This window comes from Gossypium hirsutum, chromosome A04, assembly GCF_007990345.1.
Source record: "Gossypium hirsutum isolate 1008001.06 chromosome A04, Gossypium_hirsutum_v2.1, whole genome shotgun sequence".
NCBI classification, from domain to species: domain Eukaryota; kingdom Viridiplantae; phylum Streptophyta; class Magnoliopsida; order Malvales; family Malvaceae; genus Gossypium; species Gossypium hirsutum.
The window spans coordinates 70,208,391-70,235,694 of NC_053427.1; the positions used below are offsets into that span (position 1 = coordinate 70,208,391).

At 36.4% G+C, this 27,304-nt stretch overlaps 1 non-coding gene across 1 annotated transcript; it reads right to left on the reverse strand.

Annotated features, from left to right (window-relative positions):
- Positions 1 to 7,165: 7,165 nt before the first annotated feature.
- LOC121228592 (small nucleolar RNA R71) lies at positions 7,166 to 7,272 on the reverse strand. The gene has a single exon (XR_005926168.1). It is a non-coding gene; the product is annotated as a small nucleolar RNA R71 (small nucleolar RNA).
- Between the last annotated feature and the right edge of the window lie 20,032 nt (positions 7,273 to 27,304).

Sequence of the window (27,304 nt, forward strand, 5' to 3'; positions counted from 1 at the left end):
AAAATTTCCCAATTTCTAAGTTTTTGGACTAAAATGGGCATACATGGAAAATTTTGAAAGTTTAGTAAGGAGGGGTATTTTGGTCATTTGGTAATAAAATTAATAAAAAGGGAAAATGAAAGCTAAAATAAGTCATCTTCTTCTCCATAACAGCTGATATTTGTATATTCTCCATAGCTAGGGTTTCAACATTTTCAAGTTCAATAGTAACTGCTCCCTAGCCCCGTTTTTAATGTTTTTCGTAATTTTGATATCCTCGTAACATGCTCTATCCATTTCTACCCATGTTTCAAGCTAGGGTTCATGTTAGAAATTTGACCCATGCATGAGATGATAGTTTTTAGATGATTTATGAAGGAATATGAGAGTTTAAAAGATATAAACAACTTTTACTAAGTAGATTTTCATGGAAATGGCTTAAAGGACCATTTTGTAAAAGTTTTAAAAATGGGTAGAAAAATGTGAAATGAAGGAAAATGTTGGCTGCTATAAGTATGAAAAATAATCAGCTAGGCTTGGGTAACCAAGAAATTACATGCATTTCATTATACGAGCTTAGGGCCTAATTTGTAAAAGTTGTAAAAAGTTAAAGGCAAAATAGTCATTTTGTCCGGGGTTGAGTCTTAGGCTGAAAATGAATAATGTGAGGTATTAATAATCTATTTTGTTGATATAGACCCCGAGAGACCAATTTCGGAGGTCGACCGAGGAAAACAAAAGGTTTCGGAGTAACCAAAATTCGAATCCGAAATGATTACCAGGTAAGTTCATGTAACTAGAATATAAACTATTTTCAATACATTAAAAATGTATATTCATGTATGAATTATAATATTGCTATCTGTTGTGAGATAATGTATGAAAAATATTGTGTTAATGAAAAGTTGACAAATTGTCCCGGTTGAATAAAAAGGATATCTGATGGATTTTTCCAGGAATAAATTGACGGCAAAAAGGATCTAGCTCGGACGAGTGATCTTAAAGTGATCTAGCCTTCCGAAGAATATGTGTGCTGGAATGGATTTAGTAGGGACAGGTAATTCGATTAGGATCTGAATTTAGCCTGGACTGGTAATTTAGATCCGAGCTCATAGGAGTATATGTCGTTGTAGGGGATTTAGCCTGGACTGGTAATCCCGATATTACTCTATGAGTTTAAATTACGGGGGATTTAGCCTGGACTAGTAATCTCGCCGTAAGAGCGAGGTTCGCGAGAGTGCATACTTAAAATGATCACTTGCATGAAATGACGGTAAATGGGATATCCATTGAGATTCCAAGAAATTTAATAGGATTAAAATGAGAAATGAAAATGAAATTTCTTGAATTGATGACCTCATCTAAGGTTGATGCTATGATGTATTGACATGAGACTAACTTGATGATTGAGTGCATGTGATAGGGAAATTATACTATACTTGTTGGAGAGAATATCTAAGTTTACCTTCCCATTATCCGAACTTACTAAGCATGTTAGTGCTTACCCCCTCTCTCCTTTCCCTTGTCTTACAGAGCTTGCAGACTCCTAAAAGATTGGAAGATAGTTGGAGCTCCGATCACACTATCAACTTGTCTTGCTTTGGTATATAGAAATTTTTATTTTGTTATAATGGCATGTAAAGGATTCTTGGTAAATTTTGTTATATGTGTCATTTGGCTAGCCAAAGTAAAGGCTTAAATGATATGCTTATTCATTTTGTATATGGCCATGAGATATGGCTCATATTGATGTAGGTTGCAAACCTACTAGTTGTGCATGTTTATGCTCGAATGTTTCTTGTGATGGTTAATGTGATATACCATGAATGGATGTGTGCAATGTGGCCAAATCTTTTGGAAATGGTTTATGTCATAATTAGCACAGGTTATAAATGGGCCAAGTATAAAATGGGATTTTTGAAATGTTAACCGTAACACAAAGAGGTAATATCAATATAGATTAAAAAGAGACATGAAGTAACATGTATGACCTTGGCCAAGAAGGTTTAAAGTGTACATTTATACCATGATAAATGTTCAAGAAGTATATTAGTGTGTATGGATGCTTGAGGGTGACCAAGTGCTTGGAAAATAGCCTCCAAAAAGGTCCACACGGGTAGACACACGGGCATGTGTCTAGGCTGTGTGTGATACATGGTCAGTTCCCATGGCCACGTTGTACGTTCGTGTGTCCCCTGCACCTAGAATTTTAGGGCAGTATGCATGGTAGTAAATACACGGGTAGAGACACGGCCGTGTGTCTCAACTGTGTGGAGGACACAGCCTCTGGCCACGGGCGTGTGCCTTGGCTGTGTGCTCCTAAATGAATGATTATGTCATAAATAGAATGTCCAGGTTTTTGCTCATGGGCTATGACACAGGCGTGTCGTGGCCGTGTGAGGGACATGGGCCAGGGACACGGGCTTGTGCTAGGCCGTGTGAAAACTCCTGTAGGTTCGAAATGAAAAATAATTCCATACGGTTATAGGACACGGGTGTGTCCCAAGCACACAGGTGTGTGCATTGCTTCCACATGGGTGTGTGAGGCTTAAATATGAATTTTTTTTAAAATTTTCTTAAGTTCTCGGTTTAGTCCCGGACTGCTTTTAATGCATGTTTTGGACCTTGTAGGTCCATAATAAAGGCAATATGATTTTGTTTAATTGGTTTTTAAATTGGAATGAAATTTTATAACCTGTTCTTCCCGAAATGTTCATGGTTGTGTACGGTAATGCCTCGTACCTTGTCTCGGTCTCGGGTACGAGTAAGGGGTGTTACAACATATGTTTCCTAAATATTCCTATGGTTCGTACGGGGCTTTCGGACGCCATAATTTGATCGATGTTTTCTCAATTTCACATATTCATCTTTCATAGCCATTCATTACATTTCAATATCATAAAAACATGAATAAATCAGTTCAAATACATTTATTTGCATATGAACTTACCTCGTGTTCGAAATAAATAGACTAAATCGACAATTCGTCAACTTTCGATTTCCCCCGATCTAAATCCGATTTCTTTCTTTCAGGATCTATATGTATTCAAAATTAATCTATTTAATCATCAATTCAAACAATTTCATCCACAAATGCATAATTTAGCCAATTTGCACTTTGGTCCTAAACTTTTACATTTTTTCGATTTAGTCCCTATTTCAAAACAACACAAAATACACAAAATTTCAATAAACTCATGTTAGGTCGAATTCTCCTTAGGTTCTTATCAGCCCATATCTTTCATTTATTTTATATTTTTGACCCCTCAATTTACAAATTTCACAATTTAATCCTTAATACACATTTTTATCAAAAATCACTTAATTAAACATAATAATCTATCAAAAAAGATTTATTTTCTATCATCAAACATTCAAGAACACAAGAATTCATCAATGAAAACTTTCAAAATCATTAACACTTTAAAAGATTGAGGCATGGGCTAGCTAGTACTCAAAGTAACAATCACAAAAACGTAAAAATCATAAAAAATCGATCAAATCGTACCTTAATTAAGCTAGTACTTGGCCGAATGCTTTAAAACCTAAGAATAGTTTTCTTTCTTCTTCAAAAATTGATTAAGTGATGATAATGAGAGAAAAATGGCTTTTGTTTTATTTATTTATGTTTAATTACTAAATTACATATTTAACCTTAATAAATTAACTTAAAAACATTATAATGCATGTCTATAAATGTCCATTATCACATTCAATGGTCTAATATCAACATAAGGACTTCTCATTTAATGCCTCATAGGAAATAGACACCTTTAACAATTAGCAAGTCACTTTTGCATTTTACTCGATTAAGTCCTTTTATAAAATCGAACACACAAACGATAAAATTTTCACACGAAATTTTCATACATATCAGATATCATATTGTAAACAAAGGAAATATTATTGAAATATCTTTCTGACTCGAATTTGTGGTCCCAAAACCATTGTTCCGACTAGGGTCTAAATCGAGCTGTTATAGATTCAAGCATGATTTCATACATGACTCAAGAACGTAAATAACCCCTTATCTTCACAATTTATGGTTGGCCATGGGAAAGAGAAACCTAAGATATTTTAAGCTATTTTTAGCAACCCTCTTAGCCATCTATCCACTATAAATACTATAATACCTCTTACCCGTATTCAACGCCGGAATAGGGTTATAGAGTATGACCTAACTTATAAAACATTTAAACATTCAATTCACATATAATTTCACGTTTTACTTAAACATTATTCAAACTCAAGCATAATGTCCCTATAACGAGCCTACGACGCCCTAAACATGCTTTAGGAGTGGTTCAGGACTAAACCGATAGTTCAAGAAATTTTTACGAAACTTAGAATTTTTTTCACAAAATAGGGGACACACGCCCGTATGGCCCGACGGTGACACGCCCGTGTCACAAGTCGTGTGAACATTCAAATTGGAAGCACATGGCTGTGTCCCAGCCCGTGTCTGACCCCGTGTAACTCATTGACTTGGGTCACATGGCCAACATACACACCCATGTGGCTAGCCCGTGTGCCCTAAAAATGGCCATACACACCCGTGTGCCAAGCCGTGTGCTAGGCCGTGCCAAACTTGTAGAGTATACTGACTTATGTCACACGGCCAAGTCACACGCCCGTGTGTGAGGCCATGTGGAGCGTACTAACTTGATTTCAAATTCAACACTAGGGGACACACGACTATGTAACATAACCGTGTGTCACACATGGTTGAGACACACTCCCGTGTCTCTGCCTGTGTGGACAAAAATAGGCTATTTACCAAGCCATTTTGCCACCCAAAATACATGTACCTACACCACCATTTAAAGGCACCAACACAAGGCATAATAGTCATTAAATCAACCTCATATCAAGCATATCCCATACCATTTCATTACCTATCAATACAAATCATAAAATACCACGATATGCCATCTAATTTCATACTTAATTCACATATACCATTCAATTAACTATACTCTCCCAAATATGCATTTTTTTAGCATAGTTTCACAAACAAACCAATATCCAAAATCCATCCACAACCATCAACTAATAAACGCAAAATTATACATATCTACACCTCAAATACTTACCATATTTATGGATTTTTATTACTAGATTTGTGAATTTTGGTGCTCTTAATCTGGTTATTTCATGTTTTGTACTTAAGAGAGCACCAAGAGTCAAAAGGAGCCAAAAACAAGCTAAAAGGGACAAAAACGAACCAAATCGAGAAGATGACATGGCCTAAGCCTTGCCACACGGGCTTCTCACACGCTCGTGGCCTTCAGGGGTGTCGACCAAGGTTTTCACGATTCACACGGCCTGGCCATTGAGCCCACACGGTCGTGTGCAATTTAACGAATTGAAAACGGCCTGGTAATCACGTCACACGGCCGTGGCACACGGGCGTGTCCCTTTTTCAAAGAGTTGTATTTTACACGGAAAAAGGTACTTAGGGAGGAGGAAAGCCAATCAAAAGCCTATATAAACACCCTAAGTGTGACCTAGAAGGAGGCGGCTCTTTCTAGAACTTTTCTGGAATATAGTACCACACACCGAGAATTACTTGAAGAAAGCCAGACGATCCATCTCAAAAGCCGGAGCTACTCCAAGACTGAAGATCTCTCTCAGAATTCCTTCAGGGGTTTTAGAGTTTTCTTTATGTTTTGTTATTTTCATACTTTTGGGATGTACTCTTATTTTATTATGAACTGAACCCCTTAGATACCTAAGGGGGATAAAACCTATGATGGATCTTGTTATTATTATCTGAACTGTATGATAAATACTTGATTTATTCTTAATTATGTGTTCTTAATGCATGAGTTAATATTCCGGGTATTAATTCATGATTTGATGTGCTTATGCAGAGAAGGAATAGACCTTGCCTAAGAGTAGATTTGGCATAATTAAGTGGAGTTGATCGAATGCTTAGAAATAGGGTTACGAGATTTTGCTAGATTAGGATGAAACCTAATAAGGGGATCCATAGATCGAGTTAATGCAACCCTAGAGTGTTAATTAGAGAAAAGTCTCGGTTATTCAATCTAGGGATTAGACGTTATTAGTCTTGAATAGGGATAATAATTTAACTTAGGGATCTCTACGGATCAAGTCAAGTGAATAAATCGTCCAGTTCAGAGTCAGATAACAAGTGAAATCTAGGTGGATTCCTCATTGGGTGTCGTCTTTATCAATTGCTTTTCTTCAAAGTCTTTTTCCAAATTTTCTCTTTGCTTTGATTAAATCAGTTAATTAGTTTAATAAATAAACCCTTTTATTCTTAGGCTAGATAATAAAAAGATAGTTATTACTAGTAGTTTTGGTTCCCTTGGGTACGATATCTCGGTCTTGCCATTACTATACTATTGTTTCATAGGCGCGCTTGCCTTTTCGTCGTGATAATAGTTAGTCTAGGTTTGATCTTCATTATAAATATTTATTACTTGTTACGAATCACGCGATCAAGTTTTTGGCATCGTTGCTGGGGAACTGAAATATTAGGAACACTAAATTTTTATTACTTTAGCCATTTATTTTTCTTGCAATTTTATTTTAATTTATTATTTATTAATTTACTTTTTTCTCTCTTGGCAGGTTTTTATAGTTTATGACTAGAAGAAACTTGTCAGGACCATTACTCTTTGACGAAGAAATCGATCGTACAATTCGAAAAAATTAAATGGAAATAAGACGTAGTTTACGATACACGAAGAACGAGCGAGAAGACGATACTCAAACCCCAACCGAAGAGATGGCCGAAAATCCAGGCGATCAGCTGCCTCCTGCAATTGCAGCTAATCAAAATCCTGCTCCACGTACTATGTATGATGATGCTGAACCTTCTTTAACAGGAACCGAGTCTAGTATAGTTAGACTTGCTATTGCTGCGAATAATTTCGAACTAAAACCTAACAAAATTCAGATGATACAACAATTTGTTCAGTTTGATGGTTTGCAGGATGAGGATCCTAGCACGCACTTGGTGAATTTTCTTGAATTTTGCGATACATTCAAAATCAATGACGTTTTTGATGATGCCATTCATCTTCGGTTATTTCCCTTTTCACTGAGAAGCAAAGCTAAACAGTGGTTGAATTCGTTACCACGAGGGTCTATCACTACTTGGGAACAAATGACCGATAAGTTTTTACTAAAATATTTTTCGCCGACTAAAATGGCTAAATTGCGTAATGATATCTCTTCTTTTGTGCAGATGGATTTAAAAACACTTTACGATGCATGGGAGAGATACAAAGACTTACTGAGAAGGTGCCCTCACCATGGGTTACCGCTTTGGCTGCAAGTTCAAACGTTGTACAATGGTGTGAATCCCTCGACAAGACAAATGATTGACGCAGCTGCTGGCGGAACCATCAACAATAAAACACTGGAAGATGCTTATGAATTTATAAAGGAGGTGTCACTGAATAACTATCAGTGGCAAGTTATGAGGACAAAGCCAACGAAAATAGCCGACGTCTATAACATCGATTTAGTCACCATGCTCTCAAATTAGGTAGAACTTCTCAATAAAAAGATTGATAGTTTTCTTGGTTCTACGCAGGTACATCTAGTAATGAGGTGTGACTCAAGCAGAGGAGGTGTGCATACAGACTATCAATCTTTCAATCCCACAACTGAAGAGGAACAAGTCAACTATATGGGTAACAATAACTTTAGATCTCAAAATAACCCATACAGTAATACTTATAATGTAGGTTGGAGGAACCACCCAAATTTTTCCTGGGGAGGTCAAGAAAATTAAAAGCCACAAAATCCTCAGGGTTTTCAACAGCCACCTTATTAACAAGAGAAAAAACCAAACCTTGAAGAGATGCTTTCTAAATTCATCTCGGTGTCAGAAACCAGTTTCCAAAATACTGAGACAACACTTAAGAATCAACAAGCATCGATCCAAGGATTAGAAACTCAGATAGGCCAACTGTCCAAACTAATCTCTGAACAACCACAAGGTAGCCTACCAAGTAATACTGAACCTAATCTAAGGGAACACCTCAATGCAATTAGCACTCAGGATACGGAAGGATTCATTGCACCTGAACCAGAATTACAACAAGACAACACGATGAACAAAGGATGAGAAGAGGTAAACAATAATGATCCCAAACAGGTAAGTACGAATCATGAACCTCGTGTGCCATATCCTAAAGCGATGACGAAAGACAGAACAGAAGAACAATTCGGTAAGTTTGTCAAACTCTTAAAGAAATTACATATTAACTTACCCTTTATTAAATTCTTTCGCAGATGCCCAACTCAGCAAAATTCTTAAAGGAACTTTTGAGCAATAAAAGGAAATTAGACGCTACATCACACATGGAACTCAATGCAGTCTGCTTAGCTATTCTAAAGAATGAACTACCTAACAAATTGAAAGATCTAGGGAGTTTTACAATTCCTTGTTTAATTGGTAGTCTATCTGTGAATAATGCTTTAGCTGATCTAGGGGCAAGTATAAATGTTATGCCATATAAAATGTTTAAACGACTAGGTCTTGGTAAACCCAAACAGACTAGGATGAGCATACAATTGCTGACAAAATAGTTAGATTTCCTAAGGGTATTATTGAAGACGTTCTCGTTAAAATTGATAAATTTATTTACCCAGTAGACTTCGTTGTCTTAGATAGGGATGAGGATAACATGGTACCTTTAATTTTAGGATGACCATTTTTAGCAACTTCCAGAACCATTATTAATGTAGGCACAGGAGAGCTAACACTTCGTGCAGGTGACGACGCAGTAACACTCTAAGCACATGACTCAGTCAAAACCTCTAAGACTCAAGCTAATGCTATAAAACCTGTCGATGATAAAACTAATATTCAATCATCCTTGTAGGAACTTCCTCAACGCAAGACAACAGAGACAATCCGCTACTATCATGAAGAGAACAAAGACGTCCATGAAGAATAAAGACTACGGATAGAGGAGCTAGACGAATGGAGAGAACACAAATCGAGAACACATGATAAATCGAAACCACGCAAACATAAGCCCGATACCTCTCCAAATCAACTATCGGCGATACAGTCTTACTAGATGCCGTTGATCCTCACATTGTCACTACCACACCAAATGAGGAAATCCCTCTTACGGTACTTAGTATTTTTCCATTCGGTACGGTGGAGGTGAGTCACCCCAAGTTCGGCACTTTTAAGGTAAACAACACCCGTTTAAAACCTTATTTTAAAATTGACAATAGGAATGAGGAGTATAAACTCCTCAAACCACCATGATCATTCAACGGAAAGGTAAGTCGAGCTTAGACTATAAATAAGTGATTCTCGGGAGGCAACCCGAGCACTAACATATTTTGATTTCTTTATTTTTATTTTTCTAACACCTTGGATCCTTAACTTAATCTTTGAATCGCACAGTTTTTCAACACACACGGCCAGGCACACGGGTATGCCTAAAGCAGTGGCCAAACAGGGGAAGAGACATGGCCGTGCGATACGATCGTGTTGAAGTAGGACATGATTTACCTAAAACACGGGCTATGATAAAATGCCACGATCGTGCGACATGGCCGTGGGTGAATTTGATAGGAACACACGGGCGTGGGAATGAAAACCTACGGGCGTGCTAGGGACAAGGCTCGATTCTGTTTCTTCGACACGGGCGTGCTACACGCCCGTGCCATTCAGCCGTGTACAACAAACACGGGCGTGCTACCATAACACACGGGCGTGGGAGAAGCGAACAAAGCTAGGTACGGCCGTGCGACATGGTCGTGTGCCACACACGCCCAAGACACACGGGCATGGGATAGTAGTCGGGCACGACCTAAATTGAAAAATTCGAAAAACATGGGCTCACCTCAAGATATACTGGCATGGCCCTAGGCCGTGTGACCCTCTCCTATATAAACAAACCACTGTTCATCTTCTTCCCTCTTTCAAAACCCTAGCCGAAAACTCCTCCTCCCCACTCCCTAATCCTTATTTTGGCCAACATTCCCAAGATTCTCACTTCCCCAACCCTCAAACCACCCTGAAATCTATTCCCCTTGCATTAATCCCCATTTTCCCCTCACTATACCCTCTATTTTTCCTCCACACGGCTATATTCCTGCGCCACATGCCCGTGCTGGCCACCAACACACTCGTGCGCCGCCATACAATAGCCCTTGGTTCACTTCCTCAACTTTATTTTTCCAATTTGTATTGCTACATTAGTATTATACATGCTTTACATAGATATTGTACTATTTTGCTTTAGACAAGTTAGGAATTTGACTTAGAATTTTCTACATTTGAATTATTTAAGCCACTAAATAGCATATACTAGTTTTGGGGCCTCTTGCTTAACTACTAATGTATCATGGATTCTATCACTACTCATAGTTTTAGGTACATTATGTCATCATCGAGAGGAAAGAAGGACGCGGTCCCATCCTCAAAGAGACGTAGGGGACCAGGTTCTTCCTCAATGCGTGCTATAGCTGAAGTTCGACACCCGTTCCTTGACTTTCCACAAGCTTCGCAGGAGGAGCTATTGCAAATATTAAGCGCATGACCCATCACCACAGGTCGCTGCATTGACTGGGCTACCGTAGAGCAAGTCCAGATCGTTGATGCCATCTACGCCCTCCTGTCCACAGACCCATGGGAACGGTTCTTCACTATTATTGAGCCCACTTATTTAGAGCTAACTTTAGAATTATACTCTACTTTTCATTTACAGGTGGTGATGACAAACAATGACGACCCAGACACCATTCACTTCCGATTAGGCAGTCTAGTTAATGTGATGAGTGTCCTAGAGTTTGGAGTTGCTCTGAGACTTTACACCGATGAGTTTATGAAGGGGGAGGACATGAATGCACTACCATACAATATCCACATCTCCCCCTCATTGTGCTGGAAGGCTTTGGCACCACTCTCTTCGAACTACGACCCCAGCTGCTCGAAGGCCTCAGCTCTCCCCCCTTCCCTACGATATCTCCATGCCATATTGGCACACACCTTGATCGGGAGGAGAGAGAGCACCGGCGTCGTCAACACCCACGACGCCTACTATTTATGGTGCATAGCGAATGCACACGTGACCGACTTAGCATAGTTTATTACTTTCGCCATCCGCCATCAGACTGAGCGGCATAGGAAGGGAGTGATCTCCATCGGCCCCTACGTGACACGCCTTGCCAGACACTTCATCCTTCTCAATACCATGGCCTAGTCATCAACGCTTACCTTGATAGGTCAGATGTCCCTACAGGGCATCTCGACTATGTTACACATGAGGATGATCGAGCACCGACGTGGGACCGATCCTCCTCAGTACAGTCTCTCGCATGCCATTGACGAGGAGGATCTTGAGGACATCTCTGATGATGTTCCCCTATAGCATGAGGAGCCTTCTACTGTGCCACCTAGGGTACAGCCAGCTCATGCGGCTGCTTCATTGGCACACCTTTCCGACCGACTCACCCATTTCGAGCAATATTGCACTACACAGTTCGAGATGATCCACGAGCGAGGTCGGTGACGGGACTGACAGATGGACGATATGCAGGCCATGATGCAGTAGTTGTACCAACACTTCCACATCGCCACTCCAGCACCGCCACTTGAGGGCCCCACCGACAAGGATCATTGAATCCTCCTATTTTTTTATTATTTAGTTTTATTTTTATTTTATTTTATTTTTATTTTTATTTTCATTTCAATTTTATTATTTTATTTTGAAAGACATATCTATATTAAGTAAACTTTACTTTTTTCCATTTTCTGGTATTTCTAATAAGTAATTCCACTACGCTCTCTTCCACACCAACTCTTAATCAACTCTTCATGATTCTACAGACTTCCAAGCAAAGCTGCTAGGAATATTTAACGAAATGAGGAAACAAAAGGGAAACAATACCTCACGAGTGCCATGTTCAACGACCCAATTTCTTCATCTAGCCAAGAACAATGGCAGCTACCACTTTCCCCGAACACTCCATCCTCAGAATCAAGCTCCACATCCATATAACAGGGAGTTTCACCTCCTTTCCTCTTATGATTTTCTTTATTTTGAATAATATATCTTTGTACATTGAGGGCAATGTACATCTTAAGTGTGTGGGGGTGAACATGAAACCTAACTTTTTGCATTATTCTCAAATCCCTGAATTTGGTCTTGTGCTTAAGTGATTTTCTCATAATATTGATAGAATGAATTCTGATTGATCTACAATTATTGTTGATATGTTGTGAACTAGACCAAGGGAATTATGCATGATTATTTGATTATAGGACCTTAAAGAATCGAGCATGATAAGTTGATATTTTGAAAACTAAAATTTTTTAGATTATTTTCCTAAATTGAGGTATTATCTTGAAATCTTAAGTATACAGGAATGACATCAAAAACCCAAATTTTTGGTAAGATTTTTGAGTCTTTTGAGCATATAGCTTTCTTTCTTGCTCACTTCTTTTGTGGTTTGAGTCTGTCAATATTGAACTATTATTTTAGAACTAGCTTCGATTATACATATCGAGATCACATGTATGATTTGATATACTGAGATGATAAAGGCACTTAGGATTTAACCCATTTACTCCCTAAAAAGCCTTCCCACATAATTAAACCCTTAGTGAAACCCCTTGAGCCTACTAACCATTTTTCATTGATTAACCCTCATCATTAACCCATTAACCCATTATTGTTGAAATTCTCCCACTGAATTTGACCCTTTTTATCGAGATTGAATTTAATACAGTTACCTCACTATGTTCACCATTTTTTGTTACTGAATCATGAAATCTGATTTCCATATTATATTGACTTGATTTGTTCTTAAAAAAACTCAGTATTATATTGTAATTCTCAGCAAGCTAAAGTTGTCATGAACTCATGTAAAATAGTTTTAGATATTTTTTTGTGGTTCAGTAATTAAGTTTTTGATAAGTGGGGAAATATATTGAAATTATCTCGATTCTAACCTATTGTCTCTTCAGCTTGTATCCATACATGTAACCTAAACCCCGTTACAACCATGCAAAAGACCTTTTGATTAGTGTATCATATCATTTACAAGTGGTGGAGATTTGATTTTCATGCAAGCTTATGGTAATAACTTTTCATGTTAGACAATCGAGTGCTTAATCTTGAACCTTAAACATTTTGAGTGATTTGAGTGAATCTTTAGTGAGGATGTCATCTCTTGTATATTTAGGACTAAAGCTAACTACTTAGAGGAAGGAGATTGCCTATAATTTTATTATCAAAATATTCGATTTAGATTGTTTGAGGCTTTTAATGCCCTTATAGTTCAATTCTCACTGTATGATTTTTTGTGGAATAACGTGTAACATTATCAGTAATCATTATGTGATTGAGAAGAATGAATTCTAGCAGTAAATGAGAATTTTGCTTGAGGACAAGCAAATGCTTAACTGTGGGGGTATTTGATAAACGCCAAATTATACATATCTACACCTCAAATACTTAGCATATTTATGGATGTTTATTACTAGATTTGTGGATTTTGGTTCTCTTAATCCGGTTATTTCATGTTTTGTACTCAGGAGAGCACCAAGAGTCGAAAGGAGCCAAAAACGAGCTAAAAAGGGACAAAAATGGACCAAATCGAGAAGATGACACAGCCTAAGCCTTGCCACACGGGCATCTCACACGCCCGTGGCCTTCGGGGTGTCGACCAAGGTTTTCACGATTCACACGGCCTGGCCATTGAGCCCACACGATCGTGTACAATTTAACAGATCGAATACGGCCTGGTAATCACGTCATACGGCTGTGGCACACGGGTGTGTCCCTTTTTCAAAGAGTTGTATTTTACACGGAAAAAGGTACTTAGGGAGGAGGAAAGCCAATCAAAAGCCTATATAAACACCCTGAGTGTGATCTAGAAGGAGGCGGCTCTTTCCAGAACTTTTCTGGAATACAGTACCACACGCCGGGAATTACTTGAAGAAAGCCAGACGATCCATCTCAAAAGCAGGAGCTACTCCAAGACTGAAGATCTCTCTCAGAATTCCTTCAGGGGTTTTAGAGTTTTCTTTATGTTTTGTTATTTTCATACTTTTGGGTTGTACTCTTATTTTATTATGACCTAAACCCCTTAGATACCTAAGGGGGATAAAATCTATGATGGATCTTGTTATTATTATCTGAACTGTATGATAAATACTTGATTTATTCTTAATTATGTGTTCTTAATGCTTGAGTTAATATTTCGGGTATTAATTCATGATTTGATGTGCTTATGCAGAGGAGGAATAGACCCTGTCTAAGAGTAGATTTGGCATAATTAAGCGGAGTTGATCGAACACCTAGAAATATGGTCATGAGATTTTGCCGGATTAGGGTGAAACCTAACAAGGAGATCCATAGATAGAGTTAATGCAACCCTAGAGTATTAATTAGAAAAAAGTCTCGGTTATGCAATCTAAGGATTAGACGTTATTAGTCTTGAATAGGGATAATAACTTAACTTAGGGATCTCTACGGATCAAGTCAAATGAATAAATCGTCCGGTTCAGAGTCAGATAACAAGTGAAATCTAAATGGATTCCTCCTTGGGTGTCGTCTTTATCAATTGCTTTTCTTCAATGTCTTTTTTCCAAATTTTCTTTTTGCTTTAATTAAATCAGTTAATTAGTTTAAATAATTAGTTTAATAAATAAACCATTTTACTCTTAGGCTAGATAATAAAAAGATAGTTATTACTAGTACTTTTTGTTCTCTTGGGTACGATATCCCGGTCTTGCCATTACTATACTATTGTTCGATAGGTGCACTTGCCTTTTCGTTGTGATAATAGTTAGTCTACATTTGATCTTCATTATAAATATTTATTACTTGTTACAAATCATGCGATCATCAACCAACTCATTGTACAAGACATAGACTTATATACACATAAACTTGATTCAAAAATACCAAAATAGACCAAAATAAGCTATCACTCATGGCTATATATGCATACCAAAACATGAAATTTTACGATGCCAATTCATATGGCCAAAATTGTTATCAAGTCATAACCAAAATGAACAAAGTCCCTATACATGTCATATACTTAAAATACCAAAATTCATAGGTACCGAGAGATAGGTGGATGGTGTGAAGTGAACTCTGACGATCCCTAAATCTGAGCTAGTTTTGTAATCACTATAGAACATAGAAAAATAAACAAATCACTATAAAACATAGAAAAATAAACAAAGTAAGCTTTATAGCTTAGTAAGCTCGTATGAAATAAACTTATTATAACCATAAACAAATAATTCAACAATTGATTATAAATACATGTATTCATATCAATTTCCAAACCTTTTAATTACTCATTCACAAACAACATATTTTCTTCACCATTTTCTTGATTCAAAGCTAATACGATATGTATACATACCTGTATCGTACTGATTTCATTCCCTCACTCATCATTCATTTACCCGTTGAACCATTCAAAATAGAATTCGGATACTCAGGAGTCTCGCACACTAAGTACGAAGCCAAATCAAGGTACCTTATATCTGAACTACTAATATCATGGTCCGAAGCCAAATCAGCCGATATTCATGGCCTGAAGCCAAATTAGTATAACTCGCACCCGAAGTGCCAATATCATGGCCCGAAGCCAACTCAATGTATCCCTTAATAACATATCACTAGTATCCTAAATTATTCCTACGGTTCAACCGGGATTTTAAATACCGAATTACCATCGAGTCATTGTTGAACTTATTCAAAATCTCATATTCACAATTTATGCAATATCAAAGCATTTAAAATATACTTATAATAAAATTTACCATATACGAACTTACCTCGGATGTGAAAATGACGGAATAAGTCGATTAGTCGATAACTTTAGTTTTCCACCGATCTAAATCCAATTCTGCTTTTCTTGATCTAAATATATTCAAAATTAACTCATTTAATAATCTCTCTATTCAATTTAATCCAAATATTCATTTAAGCATATTTACACATTTGCCACTATTGTTTCACCACTTTTATAATTTAGTCCTTATTCCATAAAATCACAAATTAATGAAATTCAAAATAAATCCATGCTAGTCGAATTACTATTATGCCCCTAGCAGCCCATATTTTTCATTTATTTTACAATTTAACCACAAAGTTTAAACATTTCTCAATTTAATTCCTATTTTGTATTTTCACTAAAAATCACTTAACAAAACTTGCACATTTCACAAAAAAAAAATATTCATAATCTATCATCAAACATCAAAACACTCATGTATTCATCAATGGAATTATTCAAAATCTTTAACATTTTTGCAAAATAGTCCTTGGGCTAGCTAGACCTAGCTGCAATGATCTAAAAAACATAGAAATCACTAAAAACTGAACAAAAATAGACTTACAATTGAGATAGGAGATGACCGAATGCTTCAAGCCCTAAAATGACTTTCTTCGTTGTTAAATTCGGCTAGGAAGAAGATGATAATGAAATGAAATTGTGTTTTATTTAATTTATTAACCTTATTTACTTAATTACCTATTTAACCTTATTAGTAATTCAAAATTTCAATTATGCCATGCCATTATCATCCACTATCATAATAATGGTCTAATTACCACTTAAGGACCTTAAATTTAAGGTTTTATAGCTATTAAACACCTTTAGTTAATAGAACACAAGTTTTACGCTTTACGCGATTTAGTCATTTTCATCAAATTAACTAATCAAATGATAAAGTTTCTAAACGAAACTTTCACACAAACATTAAATCATGCTGTAAACATTATAATAATAAAATAAATATTTTTAATTTGAATTTATGGTCCCGAAACCACTGTTCTGATTTGACCAAAAATAGGCTATTACAAATACTGACCCTCACTTTTCATTCCCTCATCTCTCACTCAACATTCAGTCTTCATTATTTCATCTCACTACATTTTATTCTTCCTTTTCATGGATAGCCATCCCTATTTCCCCTTTCCCTTAGCTAACGATTCATTTAGAAAAAGAAACTCTCTTGGTCGACCACCTTGAGGAGCACTTTGTGGAGGAGCAAACATAAGGATTGAAGGAAGCCACTACGATTGATTCCTGGAGAACTATCAAATCAATTAGAGTTTACTCTTCCTTATCTTTGTTTTATTTTGATATTAATCATGTTCGCAATTTGTTTTGTTATTTTTCCATAAACAATGGTAGTTTAAATTTTTAACTAGAATGATTACATTAATTTGATGAAGTTCATTTGATTTATGTTCATAATGTTCTGTGCCTCAATTGATCATGCTTTCAATTAAAGTCATGCATGTATTTCATTCTCCAAAATCTGATTGAATGCATTAGAATTAGTTGAGTGATCCTAGATAGACGACAATTAATGGACGCAATAATTGAAAGGTGCATGCTTAATTTAGATCTTAGCCCGATTAAATTGTAGGTTCATAATAACTTGAGAGAGCTGTATTACCTTGCATAGCTTTTAGATTTGTGTGATTAAATTGTTTCAAACCTAATCCATCCCTATTACTTCACATGAATTCTAAGAAACCCTTATTTAAATATGATCATGGTAGTATACATGCTTTTCTAAGTAAAATATTTTGAAAGGACTTAATATTGGTTTAAAAAAATGTTCATGAAAGATTGAGTTGCCATGGAATATATTCTGGAACATTATGAGCATGATAAAAATGAATTAAGTCAATTGATCTGATTATTCTAGCCTATTCATGTTATTGTTGTTGAAATTGTGTGAATTCTGTTGATAAATCCATCCTATTCATTTTATTGTATAGATTGCATTTAGGTTAAATTACATTAGGTGTAACAGTCCGATTTTGACCCTAGTCGGAACAGTGGTTTTGGGACCATATATTTGAGTCAGAAAAATAGTTAAATATTATTTTCCGTGCTTATGATGTGTGAATTAGCATATGTGAAAGTTTCGTCTGAAAATTCATGTGACAGCCCTAATTTGACCCTAGTCGAAAAGTGGTTTCGGGACCACAAAATCGAGTCACGAAAATAATTAGATGTTATATTCTGTGCTTATTATATGTGAAAGTGCATGTGTGAAAAATTTCATGCTTTGATTTTGTCATTTGTATGTGAAATTATTAAATAGGACTTATGTGAAAATTTTTGAAAATGTGATAGGTTAATTTGAAGTGGCCAAATAATTTATGGTGTAAAATAGGTGGATTTGCATGTCAAATTTTCCACTTTGATTTGTAGTGGTCGGCCATAATGATGATGAGAAGCAATATATACATTATATATTAATATTATAATAGTTAATGGCTTAAATTATGAAATAAAAATTAATTAAAATAAGAAAAGATGATAAAAAGAAAAACAAAATGTTTTGGTTCATCTTCTTCCTTAGCTTAGCCGAATCTTAAAGAAGAAAAGGGGAGATAGCCATTCGATCACCTTTGAGTTGGAATTAAGGTAAGTAATTCATGTTAGTTTTTGAGATTTTAGCATAATTTAAGCTAGTTACTAAGTCCCTTACTTAGCCCATGTCAAAATTTTGAATTGTGTGGTGATATGAGTAATCGGCTATGGAAGAATTTGAAGGGAATGGTTGTTGTCTTCATGTGTTAATGAGTAATTGTGGATGAGTGAAGTTTGAGCTAGCTAAATGTTCATATAGGTGCATTAGATAAGAAGGTGAAATTTGCTTGTGTGTATGTGTAGTTGCCGAATGTGAATTTAGATAACATTGAGTAATGTTGCGTTTTAAAATGATGAAATGGAGATTTAAGATTGATAGAATTTTGTTAAGAATGAATGAAAGAATATGTGTATTCGGCTATGGATGTTTGGATAATAAATTAGTGAGGATGCCTTGATGAGTTATGCTCAAATTATAAGTTGAATTTAAAGCTTGTTAAATTGCTCTTAATATTTCCGGATAAGTTACTTAGTTAAGCTTGTTAAATTTGCCCTTATTATTTCCAGATAAGTTACTTAGTTAAAGAAAATTTTAAAGTACTTAGTTAATTGATACTAGGTTAATGGTGTGTGTATAAATTAATATAAACTTTGTATATGTACTAAAGGTTGTAGATGAATTCGGCCTTGGGAGAAATTTTGGTATAAAATGTTTGAATGTTAACAGGTTATTGCTTTAATGACCGAATGTGTCAATGGCTAATGCATGGACTAGTTGACCAATATATGTTAAAAGGGAATACATATTTTGTAACACCCCGATTTTTGGGGCCTAGAAGAGTTGGGCTTTGAGTCTGGGATTCGGATAGAAGGAAACCTGAATAATTAGGAAGTTTTAAATATTACCGTTTAAGAAAAAAAATTTTGAATTACTACTAGAATTTTTTTTACTATATTTATTATTACGGATATTTTAAATTTTTATGAAATTTTAATTAGTATTATGAGATAAAATTATTATTAGAAAAATATTAGTGTATGTGTGTTTGAAAATTTTTATGAAAATTATTATTTGTTGTATGATTGGTATTTGAAATTTTTATATGTTTATGGATTATTATTATTATTATTTAGTATGTTTAGTCTAGTAATTAAATAAATTACGATGGATTTATTGTGTGGGAAAAGGCTTGGGTTCGATTTAAGACTTAGAGAAATTTTAATTTTATGCTACCTTAGGGAATCTGGACAGTAGGCCTTATTAATAATTTGGGCAGCGTTTTAGCATAAAGGAGCACTTGGCCCGGTGGCTAAGCACGCTAGGAAGGCATGTGAGGTACGTGGGTTCAAGGCACGGCGTGCGCAAATGGTTATTTTTTTTAAAACCAAGAATTGCTGCAAGCAGGCCTTATAAATATTTCGAGAGGAAAGGCGACACGAAAGAAGCACGTGGTCAAGTGGCAAGGAGGCGTTAGGAGTGTGCATGTGGTTAGGGGTTCGAGTCTGGTAAGTAGCATATTTTGTTTTTAAACGAATCGGGAACTACAGCAAATAAGTCTTAACATTAATTGTGAGCAGAGCATATCATGAGAAGAGCTTCAGTGCAGTGGCAGTAGCGTGCTAGGCTTGTCGAGAGGTTATGGGTTTGATTCTAGGGAAGTCGAATTATGTTTTATTTTTAAAGGGGCCAGAACTGAAGCAGGTAAGGTTTATACATAATTATGAGAAGATCGTGACATGAAAGAAACTTCGGTGCAGTGGCAAGAAGCGTAGGTGTGGGGTTAGAAGGTCTCAAGTTCGAGATGCATAGTAGGCGAAATTAAATTTTTATTTCGCAAGTAACTAAGGCTTCAGCAGGTAAAGATTAACATTAATTATGACCCTATACCAGTTAAGAAAGAAGGGTGGCGCAGTGGCCAACAGCTGAGGTGAAGGTTTATGGGTGGACGAGGTCTGGAGTTCGAGTCTCACCTTGCACGCAGAAGGCTTGGATTTTTGCTGCTCACGTGGGGGAGAGTCAGAGTTTGACCGAAACTCTCCTAGCATTGGCTTGAGTCGGTCAAGCGGTGGACTGCTGCTGGTGGGTACCAAGAGGTTGGATGGGATTTAAATTGGTGGGGCTGAAATTTAGGAGAAAAGTATGGAATTTGAATTTGGGAAGGAATTTATGCCGAAATAAGATTTATGGCAGAGTACCAATTTGGCTATAGGCAATTAAATGCCGAAAAACTCTTAAAATTTTGGTGTATGGGTTGTTTTTCTTTTCTTTCCTTATTTATTTATTTAGTCTTCGGTATTTTTAAGTAATTAATCGATTTAGGTTGGGGCCCTTCATAACTACTGTTATTTTTGAGATCGACCTTCATTGTTTCTCCTCTCTTCTTTCATCCTCTTTTCTTCTTTTTTTCTTTCCTAGCCGAACCTTCCTACCATTCTACTCATCCATTCCCATTCTTTTTAAAACTCCATAGCCGATTGCCATAAAAGCCGAATCCCAAAACTCACTACTTGTGCCGATTTCTCCAAAGCCAAAATCCTTCTGTATTTTCGTTCCTCTTGATCAACATTCATCTTCTCTAAACCCTTGGTATCAGTCGGCAGCATTATTCCAAGGTTACAGCCTCGAGTCGTCATCGTCTTCACCACTTAAAAAGCTGAAATACCATAAGCCTTAGGGGCTCATAGCCGAAACTTCAGATCTCCTGGATTCGGGTTCTACCATTCTTTAGAGGATAGATTTACATCAGATCTGTGTAGAAATCAAAGAGGAATAAGTGGTAAGTGCTCATTACTTCAGATCTAGTCTTTTTTTTTCAGGTTTTAGAAAAGCCGAAACCCCTAAAGGTTTAGAGAGGCTATCGATTTGGGCTCTGTGGCTCTAAGGGTTGTGACAACTAATTTATTGTGATAATAGTGTGATCTAGAGACTGCTGATCGAAGGCTTGGACAAGTGGAACGACTAGATCTAAACCTAGTCGCTAATTTCGGCAAAGGTAGGATTGCTAGTGCCTAAGGTGTTAATGGCCGAATTTTTTTGGTAAGGGATTCTGTATATAAGTTGCGATTGGATTCATAGTTAACATATTAGTGATTGATTGTAGGCAACTCGTGTGTGGAACTCGTCAGCATATCGTCACAAACAGGTGTGTAAACGACAACCACTCATAGACTAGATCGGTAAAAGCCGAAAAGTCGAAAAGCCGAAAAGCTGGCATTTGTGAACTTGCAAGCATGCAAGCGCTCGTGAGGTGGTTTGGTTGTTAATTTTGGTAATCGAAAGCAGTATGATTGCAGAGTGCGTAATTTCGTACACTTCGGTATATTTGAGCTTAATGGGCCGAAAATGAGTTAGTGGGCCAACGGGCCCAATTCGGTAAAAACGCTCAGTAAGTGATTCTGTTAATGTGTTAATGGTTAGAATATGTATGTAAACTCTAGAATAGTAAATTTTATTAAACTACCCCTAAGTATGAAAATTACCATTTTACCCCTAGGTGCAAAATGACTGTTTACCTCTAGGGTTAATTTTGATTGAAATGCATGATATTTTGATTCTGTTTGTTGTATGCCATGACATGTATATCTGTTGCATAGGGTCTGGGTTATGTTATGGAGGAATAACCCATTCTAGTGGCTGTGCCACGTATTCTGATATAAGCAGCTTTGCTGGGGATTATAGTTAGTGCCGCAACCGGTGCTAACACTGTAAGTGTAGGGATTACATGGGTGATTTATTCCCCACAGGAAGTGTAGGGATGGACGGAGGCAAGTGCAGGGTTGGATGGGGTTATCATGCATTAATCATATGAGGCTGTTTTGTTGTGGGCCAATTGTATTGAAATGGGCCCAACTGTGTTAATATGGCCAAGGCCCAATATATCTCGACTGGTAATAGGGCTACGGCCCAGATTGATACTGATAAGGGCTAGGCCCAATATACTCTGATACTGTAAGGGGTTATGGCCCAAATTAATATTGATATGGGCTAAGGCCTAATTAACACTGATTTCTGAATAGGGCTTAGGCCCAGTAAAGCTTGAACCGATTTGGGCTCTGGTTGGGATACTTTACACACTGAGTTTTCCAAACTCACCCCCTTTCTCTTCCATCCTTACAGGTGAGCCCTAGTTGGTGGACTTGGAGCTGGGCGGGATTCAGAGTGGCCACGAAGATTAAGTTTCTGTTTTCTTTAAAATAAGTTTCGCATTTATTATTTTGATTATTTTTATTCTGGTTTAAGTTGTAATAAGGCCGCTCTTTTTATTATTTTTAATATTTTGGGTTATTAAATTGGTTAGCTCTAGGGCACGTTTTATAAAAGTTACTTATTTTCAAAATATCACGATTACCGAGCAAAGCTTTCGCAACATAAATGTTTTCAAAGGAAATAAATATTTTAAATAGACTTAAACTTAATTTGTTGTTCGTGGACAAGTAATATGCTTTAAGTGTGGAAATGGATGTGTGCATGTCTAGGATTGGATCCATGAAAAGCTTGGTACTTAAGCAGTTCAATAGACTCACCTCCTCTTTTCTGGCTTCCTACCTGGTGCACAGCTTCCATTCACTTTAATCTATAACGAAAATATTCTTTTCAAAGATTTTTAATTAAAACATAAGTTTTACAATAACGCTCCAATGAGTTTTACATCAAGAAGGGTTTTCAATGAAAACATGGGTTTCGAAAAACACTTCAATGTGACGTGCCGAATTCGGCCGTAACGTCTGGGCCAGGTTTGGGGTGTTACATATTTGATGAGCTATATATATATTCGGCTATATGGTAAAGATATATATATGAAAATATGATAAGCCTTATGAGTTTTGTGTTTGTGTATGTGAACTAAGTATACAATGAATATTCGGCTATAAGCTAGCTTGATAGGACCTTAATAAATTAAATTTTGTTTGAATTAGCTCAAGAGCATAGAGAACCAAGGTTGGACAGGGGAAAAGAGAAAGTAGTTGAATAGCCGAACTGAGACTGTTCGAAAATATATTCGAGGTAAGTTTTAAGTAGTTAAATATAAATAATATTCGATAATGACATGACAGATTATGAGAATTAAGTATTACTTGTCATATATGTATATGGCCGAATGGCAATTGTAATGGAAGTAAAATGTGATATGCTTTCATAATCAAATGATAGTGTTAGATGAATATGAGTAAGATGTTACGTGTAAACTATCAAATGTTGAATGTGAGTGATGAAATGAGATAAAAGTGAATAAACTGTAGGATGATATATTCGAATAATGCTTGTACCCAATTTGGTGTGATTGTGTTATATGAAACTTGTTGATTTGAATATCGCACAGTATTATTCGGGCCTTTGAGCCTAGCAGGCTATAATGCAGGCTATAATGCCGGTGAGATACTATTCAGGCTTTCGAGCCTAGCAGGCTATAATGCCGGTGAAATGATATAAGGCTTCGAGCCTAGCAGGCGAAATGCCGGTGAATGAATTCAGGTTTTTAAACCTAGCAGGCTGAATGCCGGTGATTTGATAAAAGTCTAAAACTAAGATACCTCATGTTAGAACGAAAAATGAATACATTCAATACGTTAAGTTGGCCAGGTACATATTATGTATTTATATATGAGTATGATTTGAATTGAATCATAAGTGTATAATGTGATACATATGTAAATAAATGTTATATCTATATCTATGATCATGATACATTCAGTCAAGGTGTGAAAGTATGCGAAAATATTCAATTTATTTATGCCATATAAATTCAGATTAAGTGAAATTAGAATGCTAATTGTGCATTATGTGCTTGTGTATATTCGGCCAAATGGTAATATATCTATAAAATGACCTCTTAAGAAATTGAATAATTGATGTATAATTGAGTTTATTTGTTTCATTGCTTAAAACTTACTAAGCTTATGAAAGCTTACTCCGTTTGTTACGTTTCTTTGTTTTATAGATTGTTGACTCCAGTCACCTGCTCGGAAAGGGATCATCAGCAACTCGTCACACTATCTATCATTTTGGTATTACTATGTTTTGAAGCTAGTATGGCATGTATAGAATAGACTTAAGTGAATGGTATTTTTGAGATGTTGTTGTATATGGGCCATGCGAATATGGCATCTTTCGAATGTTTGTATAAATGCTTTGAATGCATATAAAAGTTAATGTTCTTATATCAATGTGAATGTACAAATGTGATATTTTGGGTTGGTAACACTTCATAACCCATTCCGGCGACGGATACGGGTTATAGGGGTGTTACAATTCGATTGCTTGTGTGCTCAATTTGATAAAAGGACCTAATCGCGTAAAATATAAAAGTTGCTTGCTACTTGTTAAAAGTACTTATTTGATTTGACTTTATAAATAAGAGGTCCTTATTATGTTATTTGACCATAAAAAGTATGAGTGGACATATATGGCCTTATTATAATGGTTTATTTATGTTTTAATGAAAGTGTAAAATGGTAAAACAATTATTAAATGAATTATAACTAAAATAAAGTTATGAAGTTATGGTCATTTGTTCATCCATGACCAAAAAACACAAAGGAAAGAAAAGAAAAAGGCTTGCTAGGGTTCAGCAATATTAAGCTTTGATTTAGGTACGTTTTTGTTTCGATTTTTGATAATTTCTACGTTTTTGTAATCATTGCTTCGTATACTATTAAACCCATGCCTCAATTTCTAATTTTGATCATGATTTTGAAATGTGCCATTGATGAAATTGTAACACCCCTATCCCGTATCCGTCGCCGGAATAGGTAAAGGGGCATTACCGGACTTGAAGCTCATATCCGAACAGTAAAAATTTTGAATATTTTTTTTATAAAGAACGTTCCTTTAGGTAAATACTAAAGACAGTCAGGGATACAATTTAACTGCTATAAGTATGTAACACCCCGAACCCGAGACCGACACCGGAGTCGAACACGAGGTGTTAACAGACTTTAAACCCCTTATAAAAAATATTTCCCAGACACTGCCAATCTTCGTACTAGTCGCTTTAAAAATCATATCTTGAGTTTCACAACTCGAAAATCAGTTTCGTTATTTTCCCCTGAAACTAGACTCATATGCCCATCTAGATATTTTTTTCTAGAATTTTTGGTTGGGCCAATTAGTACAGTTTATTAGTCAAAGTCTCCCATGTTACAGGGATCGACTACCCTGACCTTTGCGCATTACGACTTGGATATCTCCTTGTACAGGACTCCAATACTGATGCCGTTTGTTTCTATAGAAACTAGACTCAGAGAGGAATCTATACATATATGGTATGACTCCTAATTATCTCTGGTTAATTTATAATGAATTTCCAAAGTCGGAACAGGGAATCCAGAAACCGTTCTGGCCCTGTCTCACGAGAACCTGAATATCTCTTAACATACTATCCGTATGATTGTTTCGTTACTTTCCTATGAAAGTAGATTCATCAAGGTTTGTTTACATAATTTATTCACTATTTAATTCCATTCCTACTATTTTTAGTGATTTTCCAAATCTACATCACTGCTGCTGTCAGCATCTGCCTTTAAGGTAGACTTTACCTATTTCATGGTTTCCATGATTCAACTAGCCCTTTTTGCATAAATAGCACAATTTATGAAGGTGATTAACCATCCCCGTGGCCAATCCTTGTCAAGCATATCCACACCAAATGATTATAACATTATACTCAAACACATATAAGCCATTTTCGCATGGCTATCCAAAATTTATACAAGTCCAAAGGGTCCACGACCCACAACAAACGGGTAGTCCTATACATGCCATTTCGAAGTTCAACCAAAATTGTACCAAAAGGGGGGGCTTTGATAGTGTGGGCGACTTTGACTTCAAGATCCCGAGTCCGATAGCTGGAGAACCAAATCTATAAAACAGAGGAGCAATGAAACGGAGTAAGCAATTTATGCTTAGTAAGTTTTGAGCAAGGAATTCCAGCACAACAAAAGTATAGCATTCATATAGCTAAACGGATAATTTCATATGCACAAATTTACGATATCGTACTTGCTTCACATTATCAACCCTTATGTACATACACAAAAGATCAACTCAGCCAAAGGCCGGTAGCTCGTTTATCAACTGAGCGAATACTTATTTGTAAGGGCTCAACTAAATTCAAGCACATACGAAACATACCTCAATGTTGGGATGTTTCGAGAGTATTAACTGGAATTTTACAGTAAGTTCATTCATTCCCAAATCACGTACCTTCGGAATTTAACCGGATATAGCTCCTCGTTCAAATGCCTTCGGGACATAGCCCGGTTATAGTAATTCGCACAAATGCCTTCGGGACTTAACCCGGATTTAGTAACCCGCACAAATGCCTTCGGGCTTAGCCCGGAATTAGTATCTCGCACAAATGCCTTCGGGCTTAGCCCGAAATTAGTATCTCGCACAAATGCCTTCGGATCTTAGTCCGGATATTGTCACTTAGCACAAGCCTTCGGGACTTAGCCCGGACATCATTCAAATAACCATGCACATTTAACAATAAATCATGGCCCATTCGTATTTCATTTTCGTTAGCAAAACTCAAACACAAGACATTTATCATTCTTGCAAATTCGGCTCAATAGCCACACAAAGAGCATGATTTTAATTTGCTTAAAACATGATCTAATCACATCATAATTTAAGCTCTCTTACTCAAGAACTTACCTCGGGTGTTGTCGAACGATTCCGATAGCTATTCGACCACTTTTTCCTTCCCTTTATCGGATTTAGTTCCCCTTTGCTCTTGAGCTTAATTAAACAAATAAATTGATTTAATCATTTGAGCATCGAAAAGAGGAACACAAGGCACTTAGCCCATATTTATACATTAGACATTAAAGTCACATATGTACGGAATCATGAATCAAACTCAACATTTTAGCTAATTTTTCCCCCTTGGCCGAATATGCATGTCTATTTTGGGGCCGATTTCAACACTTAATACATTCTACAAGTATGGTC